At 41.1% G+C, this 22639-nt stretch overlaps 1 long non-coding RNA gene across 1 annotated transcript in view; it reads right to left on the reverse strand.

Moving 5' to 3' along the window:
- Window positions 1–22369, reverse strand: part of LOC125613217 — a 40643-nt gene extending 18274 nt beyond the window's left edge. Inside the window, exon 1 of the long non-coding RNA XR_007343721.1 lies at window positions 22120–22369. This is a non-coding gene — a long non-coding RNA (uncharacterized LOC125613217). The remainder of the gene's footprint in view (window positions 1–22119) is intronic.
- Window positions 22370–22639: the final 270 nt, after the last annotated feature.

Below are 22639 nucleotides of genomic sequence, written 5' to 3' on the forward strand. Positions count from 1 at the left end.
GTCATAATACCAAATTGTTACCCAAATAAAAAAAAAGAAAAGAAAATTCTACAGGGGACCAGCACAAAATGTTCCAAGAGTCTCATTTAATTAGAAAATAGCTTTTAGGGAAACTAGAATGAGTGAATGATCTTCATCTTATATGTAAGAAAACCGGAGCTCCAAACACTGTCCATATGAGTCATCCCTCAGTGTCCCCCATCTATTATGTGAAAGCGCAAGAACTCAAACAAAGGATTTGGTTTGTACTTTTGTTTTGCCTCCAACACTGTGTTCTAATCCAGACAATTAGATTGGAGGTTGCCTGTAGGGATTAGAAGACCTTGTTCAGGGTTAGAAAATAAATAAGTAAAATAAAATAAACTTCAGGAAAAGAAGCCCTAAAGTTTATTCTCTGGCCAGGACCTGCCTGGGGTGCTGAACCTCAGCCTTGCCTGTTCTTATGTGGCCTACCCCCATCCCTGAATTGTTGTTCCACTTCACCGTGGCAATGGAAGAACACCCCTTCTAGATGCCCGAGAGGAGGTGCTCTACCTCCACCAAGGGCACATTCTACCCTCAGCATGTGCCCAAAGCAGCCCCCAGCACCAGGCTTAGCTGCCTCCAGCACCCCCACCCTTGATCCCTCTGCAGGCCCGGGAGCTTAGAACACATCTGGCCTCAGGTGTAGGAGGAGAGCTGCCACAGGGCATCTGTCCGGGGAGGAGGAAGAAAGAGAAGAAAAACGGCCCCCTCTGAAAGCTTTCCAATCACTCCAGCCACCACCATCTCTAATTCTTTTCTTAAAGTATAAAATCATTCTTCCACTGATCTCACTCGTGGTCAGAGCTCAGTACAGGCCCATCCGTCACGGGGCTGATTTGGTTCAGCAGGTGTTGGCTGGGCAATCGCTCATTTCAGGCTAATCTGCTAGCGGCTGTCAGGGGTTATGGAGTATTTATTGAGTTTGTGTCAGGTCCGGATGACCAATAGCCAACAGCCGGTGGATACGCACTGACATTGATGATATTGCTGAATTAAACGAGGTGATGTATACTCAACTTGCTTAGAGCCAGGAGTGGACCTTGGGATCATTTTGTAACACGATGCAAACGATCCCTGGGCTTTCCTTTTCAAAGAAAACGTTACACACATGGCGTTTCTATTTAAGGGGGAAAAAAAAAACATACATGGTCCCCAACAAAGGTAGTCACATCAGTATTTAAATGAACAGGAGCATTTCCTAGGGAAAACAGAGGGAACAAATAAGATCCAGACATCTAGCAAATGGCCCTCTTTGCACCACCAAGGCCTGGTGAATCCACAACATTTAGATTTTAGGCCTCATCAGAGCGGACCTAGACTCAAGATTAACCTGTTTTTGGTGGCAATAAGATGTTACAGACAAGAAAGAGGATTTGAGTTGGATTTAAAGCCCACCTCTACCATTTCTTAGCTGTGTTTCTTTGAGCAAATTCCTAAATTTCTCATATTCTCGGGTATTTTTTTTTTCTCTTTTAATCCAAATAGAATGGTGATACCAGTTAGAAGACCAGTATGAGGTCACATGAGAAGCTATATATGCTGGTTCCTGGAAATAATTTCTTACACTTCTCTTTTTCCTTTACTTTTCCTGGAAACAACCTTTTCTCCCAAGTCTCACCCAACTCCAAAGCATAGTATTTTTTACCCATGTCCATGATGATGGAGGTATTGTCAAAAAAACTCATGGGAGCACCACATTCAAATCAGCAGAATTTGGCACAAAGTCTCTGGCTTAGACCACTTCTAAAAGGACTTTAGCATTGAACAATCCCACAGCCAGTCCTGTGGCCTGACCCCACGGTCAAGTCTGCAACACCCTCATAGGGAGTGAGCAGGTGCAACTGCAGTAAGCTGCAACTGGCTAGGCAGGTCACGGTGACACTGCTGGGGGTCTACAGCTGTGTAATGTCGAACAGTGGCTTGCACTGTCTGGGTCTCAACATCTCCTTCCAGGAAATGCCCACAAGGAAGTAATTGATCTACAAGTTCCCTCCATTAAAATCATGATTTTAATGACGATTTTGGAAGGGAGAGGAAGCTCCTCTCTAATGCCACCACTTTTCTCTAAGAGAAACACTGGTGTCCAGTGAATGAGTGGTGATGTGGTGATGGTTGCCTCTTGGAGGGTAAAGTAACAGGATTAGTCTTTTTTTGTGGGGGGGCAGGGTGCAGGAGTGGGGGGGCTACCAGGGATTGAACCCAGGGTCACTTAACTACTGAGCTACATCCCCGGCCCTTTTGGTGTGTGTTTTTTTTTAATATTATAATTTTTTATCATTATTTTGAAACAGAATCTCACTGAGTTACTTAGGGCCTCGCTAAGTTGCTGAGGCTGGCTTTGAACTTGTGATCTTCCTGCCTCAGCCTCCTGAGCCACTGGGATTATAGGTATATGCCTATGCGCAGCTCAGAGGAAACCTTTCTTTTTTTTGGTATCAAGGATCAAACTTGTGATCTTCCTTCTTCAGCATCCTGAGCCACTGGGATTACAGGCATGTGTCACCATGTCCAGCCAGGGAGATCCTTTCTAAACAGACAAGGACTTAGAGGTCAAAGTGTCCTCATTCCTGTTGACAAGCAACAGCTTCCATTTTTTGGACACCTCCTCTGAGCCAGGAACCAGGAGAATGCTTTTCTCCTTTACAAATAGAGGAACCCAAGCCTTCAAGAGATAAAGTGACCAATAAGGCCACACAGCTAAGAGGAGATACAGCTGGATTTCAACTCTCAATCCACCTGGCTGCACACTGCCCACTCTATCTAAGAAACGCACGTGGCCACATCCCACAGAAGTGTCGGCAGTTCCCAAATGTACTTAGAGCAGCATCCCCTTTCATCCTCTAGCTTTTTGGAGAACTGCTAAGAAGCATATCAGAGGGTTTTACACCTCCCCTCCCTCTCTGACACTCCTACCCTCCCCGTCTGCCCCTTGCTACAAGAAAGGACAGAATTAAATACAAGCAGTGAGAAAGAAAAAGAAAGGACAGGTCCCTGCATAATGATCCCCCAAATAATTGATGACTGCCTGCACCAATATATCATGCACATATTAATCTATCACATATTAATAGAAATGACTGGCACACAGTGTACATATCTATACATCCACGTGCATACTTCTTAGATCGCTAGGTACTCTTGGCAAGTGTGTGACTAGCTCCGCGATGCTTCCCTGTGATGGAAATTGAATTTAGGTTACAGAACATCATCTGGCCCAATTGCCACTGAATTATTCCACACAAAATATCAAAGTTAATTTTTGGGCCTGTCAGCCCTGTTGATGAGTCGGGCGGCTGTCAGCCCGGCTGCTTCTGCCTTCCGTGCCAGAGAAGAGTCTGAAAGTCACGCAATCCAAACAGCGACCTTGGCGGGGACGAGGGGTTAGATTACCAGGATGATTAAATGCCAAGGCGAAGGTTCCGGAGCTGGGATTTGAATACCTGTTTACATGTAGTATAACAGATAGCAGCCCAGTGACAGCAAGGTTGTAACTCACTCCCCTGAGAACTGCCACCACCATAAAATAGGAAGGCCCTGCTCGGGAAGTCTGCACCCTGGCAGCAAGGCCTCGGGAGTGATTTAGAGCCCTGGATCCATTCAGAGACTATCTAATCTATTGTCTTTTATTACATGCACTACTCTGTCTCTCTCGCTCTCTCCCTCTTGCAACTTTTTTTTTTATCCAAGAAGTACCAGCAATCTAATCTCCCTTAAAGGAATGCTATTCCAAAGTGCTAGTTTGATTCAAAGAGAGTAAGGTTTTTTTTATGCCATAGTCCAATAAAAAAAAAAATCGTAACTGCTGCTACTGTAGAAATATATATATTTTCTCCCCACCCCAGCAGACCAACCTGGCCCTATACCCTGTCTCTTTCCATCCTTGCCTCCACCTTAAATGCCCCCAAAACCTCCCCTTCAACGAAAGCCAGCAGGGCCACTTCTTTGCTTCCCTTCTGACTAATTGTCTTGGGCCATCTGATGTTGAAATAATCCATAATTGCTTAATCTATCCGCGTCTGTGTGGCAAGAAACGGAAAAGCACTTTGGAAAGATCAATCATCTAAAATCATTGAGCGGCATATTGGAAGCAGGGTCGTCGTCTGCTCCCAGCTGAGAAAATGATGGTGGTAAGAGATAAAGGCTCAGAGAAGAGGCTGTCTCTGTCTCCATAGCTTTTTGATTCTGAGATAGATTACCCAGAGCACTAACTGCTCTCCGTTTGTGCTAAACAAAGATAATAGCATTGGAAGTCACAGCCACATAAATGATAAGACAATCAAATAAACGACCCCATGCCCCTTGTCTCCTGCCAGCACTAGCGCACTAATAGATTAGGCAGCATGGTGGGAGCAAAAATCTTTGCCATTGGGACTGGGATCACCAGGGACCCAGGGGAAAAGAGAAATTAGTTCCTAAATAGCTGGGAAAAAGATGCAAAAAGGTTCCATATACTCTCTGTAAGTAAAAGAAATTCAGGATGGCAAAAACTTGGTGGAATAGGGTCAGATCTGTCAACCTAGTGGCTGTTAAACTAGTATCACTGCACAGGAAGCTGTAGGGACTAGGGAAATGCCGTCCAAGGCCATGCTTCTCTGGCTGGGACCATCTCTTCATCATGTGCTACCCCCTCCTCGGATTCACAGTTCAGGCTGCTCTGTTTCTGCTATAAATGCTATGACAGTGTCTACTTTCCAGAGCCCTGGCCCTTTTCTGGAACTCATTGCTAGTTGTCCTCTATACAGGCAAAGTAGCTGGAAGGAGGAATGCTGCCCACCTGAGAAAGAAGAGCCAGATATACCCTCAGCCCTCAGTGCTGCTCACCTGATGTGCAGACATGCAGTTTGGTGTACAGGAAACTGGGAGGGGGCCCCAGAGGGTTAGGAATGCCCCAGAAGCAAAGCTACAGGTCTGGCTTTCACCAGATACCACAAGCATGCAATCCAGACAGGTGGCAATGTCAATAGGTAGGAGCCTTTGGTATCTAAAGAACCCCAAGCCCACATTCTCCCTGTATCATGGGATTAGCCCTGTGAATAACTATGTCTGCACTTCAGTGTTAGGGATTCCTCACAATGATGTTGTGAAGGTCTTATCTAGTCATGCGTCATTTAACAGCAGAGAAACATTTCTGAGAAATGCATGGTTAGGCGATTTCTTTGGGCCATCATGAGTATACTTACACACTAAGATGGCTACAACGTAACTAGGCAATTCAATCTCATGAGACTGCTGGGTTGACTGAAATGTCATTCCGTAGTACATGACTGTATTTTAAACAACTGACAAATTATAGGCTCTCTCATAAGTGGTTGTTGTAATCAGGTAATATTATCCCTGAAAAAACTATGTGGGGCAAATATTATTAATTTTCCTAACTTACAATTGGCATTACACTTACACTGAGACACGGAGAGGCTTATGTAACTTGTTTAAGGACATTCAAGTTCACTTCTGTGTTATAATTTATCATCATCATAAATAATAAGAGCTAGCCACCACTTCTCTCATCCAAAAAGATGGACTGAGTCTGAATAGAAACCTCTCTTCTATTCTCTGCATCAGTGTGACTCAAGCCTCGTAGAGCATTGGAGGACTTTCTAGAGCTTCCAGAGCAGCCTCAGCTGCTCACAGAGCTCAGAGCCACTGTACATAACAGGTGCCCTCAGAGCCCAGCTATTTTATCCTGATCACTGTGTCACTATTCTCTCCTTTCTCCCCTCTCTCTTCCTCCCCATCACCTCGTCCTCAGCTGAAATCTAACTTCATCAGTTACAATCCTCACAATCCCAGTTACTCTGTGTCTGGGGGAGAATACTTGATCCACTTCAGGACTGCTAGTGTGCTAAGCATCACCAGTGACTAAAACAATTTAAGGCATAGTCTCCAGGCCCAGCCTCTGGTCCCTAACCTCTTCCTGGGGTAAAGAGGGACTATACTTAGCCAGGAAGGCAGACACATCTGAAGAACTCAACAACTCACCACAAAGGATTTGTTTACAGCCTGCAAAGGGGATAGAAGGGATTCAAATGCAAAGTCAGAACATGCTAGAATCACACATTTAGTGTAAAAGGTAGTAAAGAGAGAACAGTGGACCATACTCTGCCCAGAACTTTAGCATTACGTATAATCTAAGCAGAAAACTAGGGTCACAGGCTTCTTCCTCCAGCACCTCACCCCCACACCACCACATACGAACACCCACACCTACACCCTACACCCTACCTTTACTGGAAAAAAAAAAACAGCAAATCCTCAGTGTGCTTGGACTCAGGGCACATACACTAGAGGGGTGGGGTGCTCTTTTCCTAGTGGCTGCCTGAAATATTCCTTCTCTCTTGAGACCCATCAGCTAAGGCAAGATGGGGCCCAAGACCTCTGCTCTCCACTGAGCATACAATTCCTGACACCTAACAGGTACTCAGTAAGCATTTTCTGAGTGAAATGAATCAATGGGTGTCTAAAAGAGACACCACTTCCTGGTAGCTAGAAAGCAGTAGAGGAAATGGAGACTGGTGGGGGTGACTAATCCTAGTGCAGCCAGAGACAAGGTGGCAGCAAAATGGATATTAGAAAGGAGGTACTAAGACTCATAGAGTGACCACAAACAGGATAATCAGGGTATCTAGACAAAATTCCCAGGCTGTGGTTAGAAAACAGGTAGAGATACCCTTGCAAAGCATACAACATCTAATCGGGATCTGATGGAGATATGTCCTGGAAAAAGATACAAAGATAAAAGGAGAGGAGCTCAGGGGACCAGGAAATGGGGCAGAGTGAGGGACAAGTTAGCTTTCAAAATCCAGGAAAATACAACAAGAAGGGCAAAGAGACTATGTCAGCCCTTCCTACAGACCACCTGGATCTAGCCAAAGAATACAAAGGTCACAGCTACAACAAAAATGTCTCAGAGTCATAATAAGTCCTGACAAGCTATAGCAACTCTCAATTTATTTGAATATGAGAAAATCTAAACACATGGTGTTTTCTCTTAATATTTTTTTTATCTAACAGATAAGGTAACCTGAAAATTTGGATTTTAATTAATGCTACTTTATATACTAATGCAAAGTTACAAGGCAGGGAGAAATCTTCACCTCCCCTTACTCTGGAAATTCCATCTCACTCATCTTGGACTACCAATGAATGAAGTGCATTCTCAAAGAGAAAACTAGTTCTTGCCTTTGGAAACTATGAGATTTTCTCTGATTTCCTTGGGCTGGCCACAGAGTCATCAAATTTCAAATACAAAAAAAAAAATCTATGACAGCAACAGAAATAATAAAATAGCTAGAATACACAAACAAAACCCACACTAGATATTATGAAGAAAAACTTTAATCTCAACTAAGGAAAAAAAGGATCATTCTTAAAAAATGAGAAAGTATATGGGTGAAAAGAAATTAAAGACCTATATAGAAAGTTGAAACTATAAATACAACTTTTTAATGGAAGAGAATATTTTTGTGATTCGAAGTCAAGAAAAGCTTCTTAAGACCCCCAAAATACAAATCATATTGTAAAATATTTTGTAAGTTCAACTGTAGTATTTCTATTCTATGAAAAGTACTATAGAAAAATAATAAATGGGGAAGGAGAGAATAAAGAATATTCAATGTTAAAAATTAACAACTGAGGCTGGGGCTATGGCTCAGTGGTAGAGCATTTACCTAGCACATGTGAGTCACTGAGTTTGATTCTCAGCACCACATATAAATAAATAAGTAAATAAAGGTCCATCAACAACCAATAAATTTTTTTAAAAAAAATTAACAACTGGATTATTGTCAAGAATATACAAGCAATTTTTACAACCAACAAGGAAATAGGAAGCTAATATATAAATGGAAAAGGATGCAAATAGGTAATTCACAGAAGGAGAAATCTAAATGTCTAACGTGTAAAGAAATACTCAATTTCATTAATAATTAGAAACCTGTAAATTAAAATAACAGTAAGATGCCACTTTCTGACCATCTAAATGTCCTAAATTTAAAACTCAGATAATAAATGATGGAAAGATATGGAGAGAAAGAAACCCTCATGCATTTTTGGTGAGCAGGTGCACTGGGTGCATCCATTATGAAGAACAATATGGTGATGCTTAGCAAAAGGAAAAATTCTAAAATAAAAAAAAATCCAGAAATTCCTCAGCATTTCAATCACATAGTTGACTAAAGTATCAGGAATTGGATACAACGTAAAGAACCCACCCCTGTGGCATTGGATTAATGTGATAAATACTCTCATAATACAGAACACTATGCATCAGATGGAGGGATGAACTATAGGTACATAGTAATATTTTTAAAAACCAAGTAGTGACTCCAATTTCTGGGTAGAATGCAGTAGCTAGGGGCAGGAGACACTCCCACAGAGAACAGCTAGGGAAACTAAAATGGCAAATGCTGATAGTGCCAAGAGCCGGCAAGGAACAGAAACTCTCTGTCTATGGTAATAACCACTTTGAAAACATTTACTACAATTCCACTCCTAGGTGTGCTCTCAACAGAGATGCATAAAGATGTTTACCACAATAATCTATAATAATGTTCATAGCAGCACTACTCCTAATCATCCTAATCCAGAAACAACCTACATACTTACCCAAGCATAGAATGAACAAAAACATTTTGGTGTATTCCCCCAAGTGAATATGACATTGCAATGAGAATACATGAACAGCATAGATTAATCCCACAAATATATCGTTCATTAAAAGAAATAAATATACAAGACAGCATAATACCAAATTTCATTTCTATAAAATTCAAAAACAGACAAAATTAATCTAATTTTGTTGACTGGGTGAAAATTCCCTATTTGTACAGATTTTTGTACATATATTATATTTCAATAAAAATTTACATAATATCAGGGTGCAGTGGTACACACCTATAATCCCAGTGGCTTGGGAGGCTGAGGCAGGAAGACTGCAAGTTCAAAGCCAGATTCAGCAACTTAGCAAGACCCTAAGCAACTCAGTGAGACCCTGTCTCTAAATAAAACATAAAAAGGGGTGGGGATGTGGCTCGGTGATTAAACAACCCTGGGTTCAATCCCTGGTATGCCCCCCTCCTCAAAAAAATCCATATAATAAAAACCAGAGTCCTGAGTGGCACACTAAGAAACAGAATTAATTCTATCCTATGTACGTGAAGTTACCATGAAGAAAAAACATTTTAAAGTAAATAAATAAAAACAAAGGTGACCTCTGAGGGAAAGCATTACAGTAAGAAAAAAGAAAGAAAGGAACAGAAAGAGAAGGTTATCTAACAGAGAGAAAGTCTGTGTGGATTCCGTACGGTAAATCGTGAGTTCAGAGGACAAGGTGAGGGTTCTGTAAGAGGGTGTGAGGTGGAATGGACAGATGCGGATGCATTTTAAGCACGGGGATTTACTGTTGCCACCACCATTCATTCTTTCTATAAGTGAATTTGATTTCACAGTACAAGTTAGAATACAATCAAGGAAGGAAGGATGGTGGGAGGGTCAAAGAGAGAAGTGGGAGCACAAGGAGGGATGGAGGAGGAAGGGAAGAAGGGAGGAAGGGAGGAAGGTTGGGTGTGGAGTGCTGCTTGGTGTTTCCACAATTGTGCAGCAATGTGGGCCTTGTGGACTCATTAGCACATGCAAGTATATTATTTTCCATCACAAACTTCAGATCCCTTTCTTAGTGTGTAGTGGGAAAGAGAGTCTCATTGAGCATGAAACGACCTGCCCCAGGCTACAAAGTCATTGATTCCCAGAAAATACATTCATTTTGGGTGTTCAGTTTTTTTTTTTTGTTTTTTTTTTTTTTGGTCATGGTTTTGTTTTATTCCTTTTGACCTAGAAGATTTAATTGAAACCAAGAATTCTCCCAGACAGATTGAAGCTTCACTTAGAGAGAAGGCTGTTTGCAGCACAGGCTTTCAGAAAGGGGAGCTGTATGAGTCTCTATGGGCTTCTGCTCCTTCCATTTTGAACTCCTTTTTGTCCATTTTCAGTCCATGCTCTGTCCTTTAAGACCACTTCAGAAGAGTCACAAAGGCAAAGAAAAATGTGTCTTGGAAAGTCTCATATGCCAAGATGGAAAACTCGAGGTTTGAAAGCCAAAACTATGACCCATGCGTATACCTAAAGTGGATCATAATTCTTCTTGTTTCCTTTTTTATAAGAAGGCCTTTAAAGTGTCAAATTTATCAAATTATGTTTTGCTTCAGATATTTCCAACTATTTTCCTGGAAAATAATTGCCCATCTGATTAATTTCCTGTCCCTTCTTAAAATCCCTTCCTTGCTACCCACTCCTCTCCACTCCCTGGCCAAATGGGTTGTACTTCTGAACTACATTTCCTCACACATCTATCATTGTGCACACATAGTTCTATATTAAAAAGGTGTCTCACCCACTGGACTATGAGTCTTGAAAGCAAGAATCTAACATATTTGTTTTGTAACATCCAGCAACTAAAACAATATTCAGCATTTGAAACATCTTCACCACTTACTGGATTGATTGTGCAGTGACTATTTTTATGTGCTCTAATGGGTAAACTGAGGCTCATAGGCCTCAGTGATTGCTCAAGATTATGGAACTAGTAAGTAACAGAGCCAGGACTTCTACCAGCCCAAGTCTTCAGCTAGTAAGACTGCATTGTACCAAATAACAAATATTCAAATAATGACTCTCTCTCATTCACATGATTTAATGTGCATAGCCACAGAAAAGGAAATTTTATTAAGATAATAGTGTAAAGTTATATGGCCTAGGTACATTACATACACTCTATGGTATTAACTGAGAAACAAAAACTTGGCCTCTAGTGTTGGAACCACCAACCCACCCAATCAGACATTGTGAAAGGAAAGGTTTTTCTCTCTTCCACCCTATTCTGCCAGAGGAGAAACAGAAGCCCCAGTGACTGCTTGTCCTTTAGTGAAAAACTCCATTGCACTCTGAGGGATCATTTTAGTCAAAACAGTTTAATGACATGATTCTCTGGAAGTTGTCCCCAGTTTTGCAAGTCAAGATGGCAGATTAGCATCCCTTTGAGGTACAAAGATTTTCCAGCTCCTCTCTCACTGGACTGTGCAGACATGCATCCTACCAAAAATATAGTTCTCAGATGCCAGTCTCAACAGGCGTGGGTGTGTTTGCTTAGAGCAGATGCTGAGCACCATGTGGCAGAGGGAGGAAGGACTAGGCTGATCATGCTTCTGACATGATGTTTGCTGAAATCTAAACTCACTTCTCCAATCCCCAACAATTGAGCTGGGTTTTCTTGAAGCTCCTTGGCTCTTAGCTCCCACTAGAGGAATGAATGCCTTCCTACCAACCAACTCTCATAGAAGATTCAAGGCAATCAAGGGCAGCCTGTCGTACAGCCAGAACATGCCCCATCAGTAGGGCCCATCCTTTGAATCACGTTATGACATTATCAAAAGGAAATTGCAGACATTCAATTATATAATCTTAAACCATTTTATGTGTACCTACTATGGAGCAATTGCCAAAGAGGAACTAGGGGAGATATTGATGAAGGAGCCATGTTTTCCCCCTTGAAAAATATGTATATGAATAGAACGTAGCCTTTGAGTGACCAATATAGTACCAACTATAATGAGTCTCACATCCTGCACTCATTATTTCAATTAATTCTCCCAACAACTCTTTAAAGCTGAACATTATTATCCACATTTTGGAGATAAAAATTCTAAAATTCAAATAAACAAAGAAACTTGCCCAAGGTAACACTGCTACAAGTGACAGAGCTCAGATTCAACCCAGACCTGGCTGGCTCAGAAGTTCATTGGATTAGAGAGAAATAATATGCATTATTCACTGAAGGACATGATAATGGAGTTCTGCCAGTGTTTCTATAAAACCAAGTCTTCTTCTGTCACATACTCACAAGGAACCCGGTTTTCACTTCAGGACCCATCAGGAAAAACCATGTATGGACATAGAGTTGGTCCTGGACTACCAAGAAATTGAATAACTTGCAGCCTTACAGATGCCTGAATCCACTGGAGTGATTTAGGAGAGAGGCCTCGCTCTCCCCAAGATGGAAACAATAGGAACATTCAAGGTTTCTTTTGAATTCATCTTGGTCTGAATCATCTTTGTATTCCCTACAGCACCTTGTACAAGACTTTGCGAATATTAGGTGCTAAATAAATATTTGTAGAAGAAAGAAAAGAACGAGGAATGGGGAAAATAAGTTATTTATGAAATAGCAAGGGAAAAAAAGGCAGGAAAAACAAAAACAGTGTAGGCTGGAAAAGTGGTTCGTTACCCCTTCTGGGAGAAGTCTCCATCTGCAGCTCTGGTTCTTAGCACCTTTTCTTGTGCTACGCTGTTCAGAATATAATTTTAGCAGCATCCTGTTGTCCATTAGCATATGCTAACTTATGTCTATCCAAGTACTTAACAAATATAATTTAACAAATATACTTACAAACATAATTACGTGTCTACGGAGGATTTGCTTTCCATTATCCTTTCATGCAGCCCTCTGCCTGCATCTCCCCAATTAGTACATAAGGTGAGAGGGGAGGGGAAATTTGTTTTATTTGCTCTGTATTCTCTCCCTGCACACTTAAGACAATGCCCCATTTAAAGGAAGGACCTCATAAACTTGGCTTAAATAAGCTTTCTTCCAGTGGGCACTCTGTAAATCCTCCTAAAGACCAACTGTCTGCCTATCCACTGCTCGCTTTGGACATCATAAACAACCCAGCGCCTGACCCAGGTACAGATGAAGTTCACCTGGCAGAATATGGAGGCTCCCTCTTAAGGGTCTCCCAAGCCTGGAAAGGTAACTACAGGAACATAACTACCTTTATCCTTTATCCAGATGCCTTAATAGAGTCTCCTTGGGAGGGGCTCATGCTGGAGCCATAGCCTGTTTCCTTTAAGTGAGAGTGAAGCCTGGCTTTGAATGCAACAAGAGTTCCTTGAAGCTTGAAGTGTTCAATTTTACTTCGCCATGCCCCCAGTATAATCCATTGAAAGGGCACTGTCCTTCAGGCCTTTCAGCTGGGCTGACAGCTGCCCGCTGATTAATTGACAGGTTAAAAAGATTGATTCCACATGTCAGAGCTGTAACCCTGCCAGAACAATACAGCTGTCACTTGGGCTGTAAAACAGACGCTTACATTAGCAGGCCTGACAGAGCCCCGCACGGACACATGCACCTGCCTTTATGGAGAGCCTAAACACACGGCCACGCTGAGATTAATCATCTTGAAAGCAACGTTGGAAGATCAAATAAATGTTTCTGTGATGGAAATAGTGGTAGCAATGCCGCCTTGGCATGTTCTTGGTCTGCAGATGGTGCCCAGTGGGCATGCCAATAATGATGCAGGGGACAAGATGGGGCTTCAAGAGTTGTGTGCAATTACTGCCTGCACGTCTAAGGCCCAGTCCCCCCAACCTGCACTTTCATGCAGTTCCCTACATTCATAGACAAAGCCCCACCATTTGCCTGGAACTCTGTCTCTCAGCACAGAGCTAAGCATCCAGGACAATAATACATACACACAACCAGACCACTGTCATGTCAACATGTTTGTTTAAAACTTCAGTGGATGGGAGCCTTCAACACACCCCAAATCAAAAACCTGAGCATGTCAAAAGCAGGGAAAGACCTCAGTGGCCTGAAGACAAATATTTTACCACCAGAAAATATCTGGGGCATATACGACATTTGGACAAGCATGGGCTTTTCCAAAGCGGTTCAACAGTTCTTAAATGCCTATGAGGAGCTTCAAAACAGCAATGTCCCAACATACCTTTTACATATTTAAAAATATCAATAGCCTGAAATTGTCACTAAGATTGTCACTATAGAATTTAGCAAGGAGCAACAATAGCACATGATCAGGTTAGTATCTCCACCTGGACCTGGTAAGAATACCTCACAGGGTTATTTGGATTTACAAATTTCATGTGCTCTCTTTTAGGCAGGCTTTGTGTTGCTGCGGCCAAAATGGCAGACTATAGATGGCAGACTCCCTTGCTCTGGGCCAGCATAATATGGAGGAAGGACCCAGAGCCGGGAAGCTGTTCAACTCATCAAGGGGTCAGGAAGCAGAAAGAAAGGGGGAAGGTGCTACAAGAAAGATGCACCTTTCCAGTGCACACTCCCACCCAATAACACACCTCCTCCCGCTACGCCCCCCCTTCCTACAGTTACCACTCAGACCATTCAAGCTAAGATGGACTGATTAATTTACAGCACTCACAATCCAATCGTTTCACATTTCTGCACTAATACAGGAATTTGAGGGGGAACACCTTATATTCAAACCATAACATCAGCTAAATACTCTGGAATTTCTCATACTGAAAATGGTGCTCTGGAATAAAAAGTGTCTTATAAAAGTTTTCAATGAGAATTCTGAGTCTCATTAGAGTAGCAGTCCCCAAACCCTTCTGCAAATTGCAATCAATTATGAGATATGTAGAAAATTCAGATACTAGCCCCACAGTAAGGCTATGAATCAGAATTTCTAGGTATAGGGTCTAGACATCTGAATTTTTTAATAAGCTTCCTAGTTGATTCTTGACACATAAGTATTTGGTAACCTCAGCTTTCAAGTCCATTCAAACTAAAGTCTCATCTAGCAAATCCTTCTGTGTGAGGATAAGCTCTACTGGAAGGACTCTAAGAATGTGTTTATTGACAAACTTCTCAGATAATATTCATGTCATATGTCACATGGTAGAAAACCATTGGTATCATCAAAATACTGAAAGGTAGATAAATAAAGACTATATGTACACACACACGCACATAGCTTGTTAATAATTTAAAATATAATGCATTCACAGCTTTTGGATAATTACCTAAATTCAGAAAATTCAGTTATGATATATATATTTTTATAAATTAGGTCATGAACATTACAAAGTAAAATATTTTCATTGTAATACAGAAAAACATACAAAAGTTATTTCCTCCAATAAAAAATCATGCTCTCTCCTCATCTCCTAATCTAACCATTCAGGTAAACAATGTTAATAGCTCTGTGTATGTTCTTCCATATCTTTCTCCATGCTCACACAATCCTGTACAAATGTATATAGACCTATATATAATATAGTGGTTATTTCAAAGTGTTAACCTGACTGGGCTAAGGGAAGCCCAGATAGCCAGCAAAACATTATTTCTAAGTATGTTTTTAAGGTTATTTCTGGAAGGAATGAGCATTTGAATCAGAGACTGAGTAAAAACGGACAATTATGGATGGGAATCATCAGATCTACTGAGGATAAAATAAAAAGGCAGAGGAAAGGCAAATTGACTCTTCCTTCTTGATCTGAGACATCCATCTTCTCCCATCCTCATACATCTTGGAATCCCTCCTGACATCTTGATTCCCTCCTGAACCTATCAACTGCCTTTGGCCTCAAAGTGGTAGTTACACCTTAGGCTCTCCTGCTTCTCAACCCTTCAGACTAAGACGTAATTATGCAAGTGGCTTTCTTGGTTCTCCAGGTCACAGATATGTGATGTGGGGCTTTTCAGCCCATGTGAGCCAATTCTAATAACAAATCCCCTCTTGTATGTTAATACATATATATATACACATATATGTAAATTACATATAACATATATTTATATCCTTTTGGTTATGTTTCATTGGAAAATAAATATGCATTTGGCTAAAATGCATGGTTTAGATTTTCTTTCCTTTTTAAAATGCTGTCATATTGGGCATATTACCCTGCCACTTCTTTGGGGAAAATGTATTTTAAAACACACCACAAAGTCATAAAATCTATCATTGTATTTCATCTTCTAGGGTTTCTCCAATGCTTCTTATTCCATTTTCTTCTAGAGAACACACCTGATTTCCAGTGGATGATGCAGATAGAATATGTGAGGAACTCTTTGCATCAGGGCAGAGATGAGAAGTAAAAGAGAAAAATGTATTGATTTAATCTCTAGAAATAATTGGCCAATAACTAAATCAAAACAGGAAGGTGAGTTTATATCAATGAAAAAAACAGTGACCTCCCTGAATAGACAGACAATACCAGACAAGCCAGTGAACTTTCTTCAAGTCACAAAAGAAATTGTTTTTATTATTTACAGAATCTTGAGTAGTTCCTAGGAGCAAGGCACTAGGAACCATGTGCTGGTGTTAGGCGAGTACAATCTACTATTTACAGAACACACACAAAGCAGATGCTACTCACTTCTATTGATCTTTCTAAGTGATACACGAGTGGCATGGATGATACCATCAGGATGAGTCATCTCTCAGTGGCATCTCCACAAAAGGAAATGAGGATGCCATGTTCATCCTCAGTTAAAACTGACAGAGTGCCATTTACAGCCCTGGTACCAGAGGACAATTAAACCAACACACCTAAATCCATCCTACCACAATCCCTAATGTAAAAGGGAACAAAAAACCAGACACATTGGATGCTGGGGACACATGGCCCCCATGGAGAAGGAGGTCAGATACCAACCCTGGCTCTCAGCCACCATTTTTCCAGCCTGGGTTGCTGATGAACTCAAGTGCAGTCAGATGAAATCCTTTAGGGTTTCTTCCCTTGAATTCTCCCACATGGTATCCACTTTAACTAGCACAAAGTCACAGAATCACAGAACCTCTTAACCAATCACCTAGTCCCTGAATGTCCTCTGCAACAGGGATTTTCCAGCTACTGCTCAAGTCTTCAGAATGAAAAGTTTGCTACCTCACCAAGGCAGTCCAGTCTATGTGACCTCCACTTTTGACTCTGATGTGTAGTAACATTTGTGTATATTATCTAATGCGATTTGCTTTCCCAAGAATTCTTGTTACCTTGTGACCCTTTCCTCTTGAGGATAGCAGTCAAGGCTTTTTTAAATAATCTTGCCCTAGGAAAGAGATGACAGAATACAAGAGTCAAATTATAACAGTGAAGTTTCAAAAGCCAATGTCTAAGCAATGAGTCAAATACTTAAAAGAATATGAGATTGGTCTGGTTCAGATTACCTCCATCAAAACACTATAAAGAAACAATTATTTCTTTTTAAACTTAGAGGAAGGAGTTCATGAGTCCAAAACAAAATAAAGAAAATATGGGTTCTCACAGAGTGAGAAGGGATTCTTACCTGGGCTGATCCTCAGAATGACGATAGGCTTTCTAAAACAAAACAAGGGCAAAACGTCCTCTGTCCCCCCCACCAGCTCCCTCCATCTTTATAATAGAGCCCAAAGATCCCAGCAAGATCCCTGAGATCTAAGTCCCCTACTACAGACCATTATGTTGGAACCAGGAGGAAATGGGTGGGGGGAATGGGCAAGCAGACAGCCGCAGAGTTTCCCAAGCCAGAGAGTAATGGGATATTCTCCATGCAGTCATGAGTAGCATGAATGTGGCACAGCAAATGTGATGGGGTCCAGCAAATGTGATGAGGCTTCATGGTAGGAAAAGGAAGACATTGCAGAAAAATGCCTGGACCAAAGAGTAAAGGCCAGGTGGACGTGAGGACCCCTCAACGCATGCCAAGGTGGACAGATGGCAGCAATCCAGGAGCAGCTCCCTAGCCCTACTCCAGCTTCTTCTCTCTGAAGCTCTCTATAATTTACATGCTTCCCAGGGGAAGAGGAAGGTGTGTGAGGCTTCAAATCGAGATTGTTTCTTCAGCGCAAGCAAAGTGGTACCATAAAAAGTATTGCTGGGAAAAAAAATGTAAAGGTATTTTTCACCCATATGATTTAGTGGATTGAGATTTGTGTCTGCAACAACTGTTAGAAAATCTTTTTGTCCTATTTGGATAAAATAGGTCTCTCTGTTCTTGTATCCATTGCTTCTAATTCTCTTCCCAAGAGTTTGAAGGCAAATAGAACAAATCTGCAACAGCCCTACTCTAAGGGCTGACTGTTACTGGTCCATACACTGTGATATGGCCTCAACAAATGCAAGTGTGAAAGTCGGAATTTACAAACTGTACAGCAGCTGGGCATTGACATGTCCTAAAACACATGACCAGTGGACACATCCTGTTGGACACAATTTATTATGACATTTATGGAACAAGCCAAATGTGAAGTGAGATATATGTTAGTCACAATAGTATTCTGTAATAAAAAACTAAAAATTATTTTAAAAAACTAGTCCTTTACCATGATTAACTTAAGAATTAAGAAACACTGTAGCAGTCTCCCCTTATTTGTAAGGGATACATTCCATTATGTTGGAACCAGGAGGAAATGTGGTGGGGAATGGGCAAGCAGACACCCAAGGAGGATGCCTGAAACTAAAGATAATATCAAACTCATATATATTATGTTTTTTCATATATGTATAATATACAATAAAGTTTAATTTCTAAATTATAACAACAACTAATAATAAAATTGAACAATCATAACAGTATACTGTAATAGAAGCTATGTAAATATGTGCTCCTTTCTCCCTCTTTCTCCCTTCAAATGTCTTATTGTACTTCCATCTTTTTATAGCTCCTCTTTGGCACACTTGCTTTTTGGGGTCATTATTAAGCAAAGTAAGAGTCACTTGAACACAAGCACTGTGATACTCCAGTGATGGATCTGATGGGTAACTAAGGGGTGTGTAATGTATACAGTGTGGATACACTGGGTGAAGGGATGACTCACATCTCAGGCAGGACAGAATCAGGATACATAATTCATCATGCTTTTCAGAATGGTGAACAATTTAAAACATTATGATTATTTACTTATTATTAAATTATTTTTGAAATTTTCCATTTAATATTTTTGTACCTCAGTGACCACAGATAAGTGAAACCATGGAAAGTGAAACCACAGATCAAAGGTGTTGGTTTTTACACAATATCACTACAAACATTCTAAGGTAGTGATTTGGCCCCCTCCCAAGCCAACCCACCCTTTTTTCTCCAAGCTAAACCACCATAGTTCCTTTAGATATTGTGCCCATAAAAATTTTAAATCCCTCCCAGCCTGGTCATTTAGTTCTAGCTGCTATCTAAGAAATCAGGTTGGAAAAGGCAGGGAGCCAGTGACTACAGTCAGATTCTGGTTTTCTCCCAGCTTTCTTCAGCTCTCTGGCCTTAGAGTTCCTCTTTGGAGAGGTTCTAACCCTGGCTGGGTGGCCGCAAAGAAATGTGATTTGGGTCTGAACAAGCTTTGCCACAAGTTTCTTCAAAGCTTTTATGGTGAGATTCAATACAGATATACAGATCAATTATCTTAAAAGCAGCAAGGAGGCCCATCAAATATTTCTAGCTTTAAACAGGTTTATTTCCATCTGCACTTATCTCTGCTATTTAAACTCCATTGCTTGCAGTTAATCTTATGTAATGCAGCATAAGAGGGCTTATTTACTTTCTAATGACATCAATTGGCCATAAATATTAGACATCCAAGGTTCGTTGAAGCTGTGGGGACAGTTTTCCATTCTTACTTGACATTTGACTATTTGCAGAGCTTTCTCTTCTGTTTGTTCTTGTGTGACTCACTTATCGGCTGTCATAGGCCCATGTTCGATTTATTTAAATTGAATGAATAAGTACATTAGGCAAGGCTGTCAGGAGGAGAGAGAATGGGAGCTTATTGGGATGAGTGATAAGTCAACACACTGCAATAGAGATTCTCAGAAAAACTGCACAAATCAAAATGCTAAATGGAGGTGAGGAGACAGCCTGGGGCCACCAAAGGCAGGTACGTGGAATGAACAGGTCCCGTGGCTCTGAGGATGGGGGGAGATTCCTGGGTCTGAGGTTACTGTGGACCTCATTAGAATTAGTGACAAAATTCTTCCAATGGAGTAGACACTGAATCTATAGATAATTAAAATGTCTAAAATAAATTAGCTGGTATCTGAATAGTTTTAGAGCCATTTTATATTATCTCTTTAATTCTTATAATAGTTATTGTTTTTTTCTCCATTTTACAGACAAGGAACCTGAGGTTCAGAGCTCCTGAGGCTCATCTGAGACCACAGAACCCTGGATCCCCACTGCCCCCAACCTCATGCCCTCAACCCCTGTTTTTCATCCTCTACCTGGGAAGCAGAGACCCACAACAGGCCATTCTGCAGCATTGAGATCTCTCCTCTGCACAGATTTATCAACCAGCTAATTTGGTGAATTCACAGAGTAGATGGAAGCCCTTTAACTTGAAAGTTGTTGGATAATTACCTGTGGTTGGATTTCCCTTCCTTTTACCCCATGTCTCCCTTTGGAGGCCTCAATGTCTACGGTATATTTATTCCTTAGTAGACTTTCAGCCTCAGTAAATACTTGTTTGAAATCTTAGACTGCAATTCAAACTAAAATTCATTTCAACAAGTATTTTTTGGTTACACCTTAGGTGTCCAGGATGATGTTTTCCAAACTGCCCCATTTTCTCCTGCTTGCTAGAAAGTGCATGGCCAACAATGTAAGCATCCAGATTTCTCTGAAGATCCTTATATAAGGGAATAGTGACAGTGACGATCTTTGGAATGGGTAATAATAGAGCCTCCCCTGGGATCAGTTATCTCCTTTTTTCATTCATTTACTCATACAGTGATAAGGCCTTATGCTGGGCATTGGAGATTCAATGGTGAGAGAAAACACCAAGGTCCTTACCTTTAGGGAGCTCACAACCCAGCAGAAGAGACTAACATGAATCCAACGATCACACTAGAGGGTGGATAATTACAAACCACTTCTATCTTATGGAAGCCTGTGGTAAATAGGGGGAGCCAGAGAAGAACAGTGTCAGGGAACATTTCTTCTTTCACCTGAAAAGCAATTAACTCTATGAAGAATTGAATATTGCTAAATATGTGGATTGGGGGAAGCATCCTGGTTAGAGGAGAGTTTGTGCAGATGTCCGGAGGTGACATGAGCCAAGTTCAGAAGATGGAGACAGTGGTACCAGATGATGCTGGTGAGCTGAGCAGGAGCTAGTCTTCAAAGGACCTTCCAGACCATTCAGTCCTTTGGCCTTCATCCTAGGATCAACAGGAAACCCCTAAAGAGTTTAAAGCAGGGTTGCTGATGGAATCAGATTTGCATCTTGAATAAAAGAAAAATCACCAGCTGCATTGTGAACAATGAACACAGGACAGAGTGGACTTGCAAAGACCAGAGCTGCTCAGTGCAGCAGATGAGTCGAGGGTGATGGTAGCTCAGACTTGAGTAGTGGTGTAGAGATCAAGAGCAGCAGATAAACAGAGCTCTTGAGAAGGTAAAATTGATAGGACTTAGTGACACGTTGGGCACATGGGGTGAGAGAAAAGGATGTCACAACAGAAGCCAGCTAGATATTTTTACTTAGAGTGCTACCTCCTCAAATAGGCACTAGGAAACTCTCAAGAGTTTTAGTGAAGTCTTCAAACAATAAAATCCTGCTACTCAGAATGTAAGCCCCATGACACTGCAGTCCTATTATTCTGAAGGCAGGCTAGGATCCCCCTCCCCCCACCACACACCAAAAAAAAGCATTTAAAAATCCAAAAGAATGCAATGTTCGGCTCATAGATACTCAATAAATACTTGCAGAATCTCTGCTAATTCTGGCCCTCTCTGTTCTGCACAGATCTCTGCAGCTCTAGGAACTTCCCTAGGAGTAGCTATGATCTGAAAATACCATCTAAAAAATTTCCTGTCTCAAAATATTTGTGTATGCTTCCTGATCTCTGGTGGAAATGCTCTCTTGTCTCAGGTGGAAAGGATTATAGACCTCCTACTAGACACCTGTCAGAGTTACCAACTAGCCCACAATAACCTCGCTTTTCACGAGAATTTTGCAAACCCCACACTGTTGCTGGCTGATAAGGGGTAGCCATCACATTTAGGCTGATTCAATACAATTCTCTTTTCCATGAATTTGAAATTTTAAGAGAGACACATAAAAACTAAAATAGTTGTAATCAAGTCCCTTTATTATCAGCAATCTGGCTAAAATTTCCTTGAAGTCATCCAACAAGCCAGTGCCCAAAACTGGTGGTTCAAATCTTCCTTCAATTGTTAAGACATGTTAATTTCTAATAAATTTCATTTATTGGTTTAAAATAGCAAAATTATGGTGTTTTTTGCCTTCCCAAAATCTAGATGGAAAAATTGAAAAAGTAAAATTTAAATGTCAGTCAAGTCGTGTTTGGAAGACTTACCCAGAAGCTCCCATTCCTTTGGTTTTCTCTTCGTTTCTTACAATCTACTATTATCCTTGACTTTGGTTGTTTGCTGAAGCTTTACTGTTTAGCCATTTACTCCCCAATGAAGGTGGGTTATAGAAGGACTGTTTTGCTCCAACTGGAGATCCTCTGAACACCTGCCTGAGGGTTTTTGCGAATGTATTTTTGAGAATCCCTGAGCTAGAGCTACAGTTTGCCTGGTTCGTGTTAAGGGAATGAATCTGTATGTTCCAAATGCTAGATGATAAAAAGACTTGACCTTGCACCCAAAAGCTTTCATAATCACGAAAGAGCTGAGCCAAGCAATGTTTCACTCTGGTCATGTTTTCTATCTTTTGCTGCCTCCCCCAGCATTTAAGTTCCAACAGCTGATTAACACTAGTTTCACTTCCCACAGGAGAGACCAGCAGTCACATGACAGCCTTGGTACCAGATGTAAATGAGGAGGCTTAAATTACATCTCAGAGCCAGCATGACAGCCATCATCCTGTGTGAG

This window comes from Marmota marmota, unplaced genomic scaffold (assembly GCF_001458135.2).
Source record: "Marmota marmota marmota unplaced genomic scaffold, marMar, whole genome shotgun sequence".
Classification (NCBI taxonomy): Eukaryota; Metazoa; Chordata; class Mammalia; order Rodentia; family Sciuridae; genus Marmota; species Marmota marmota.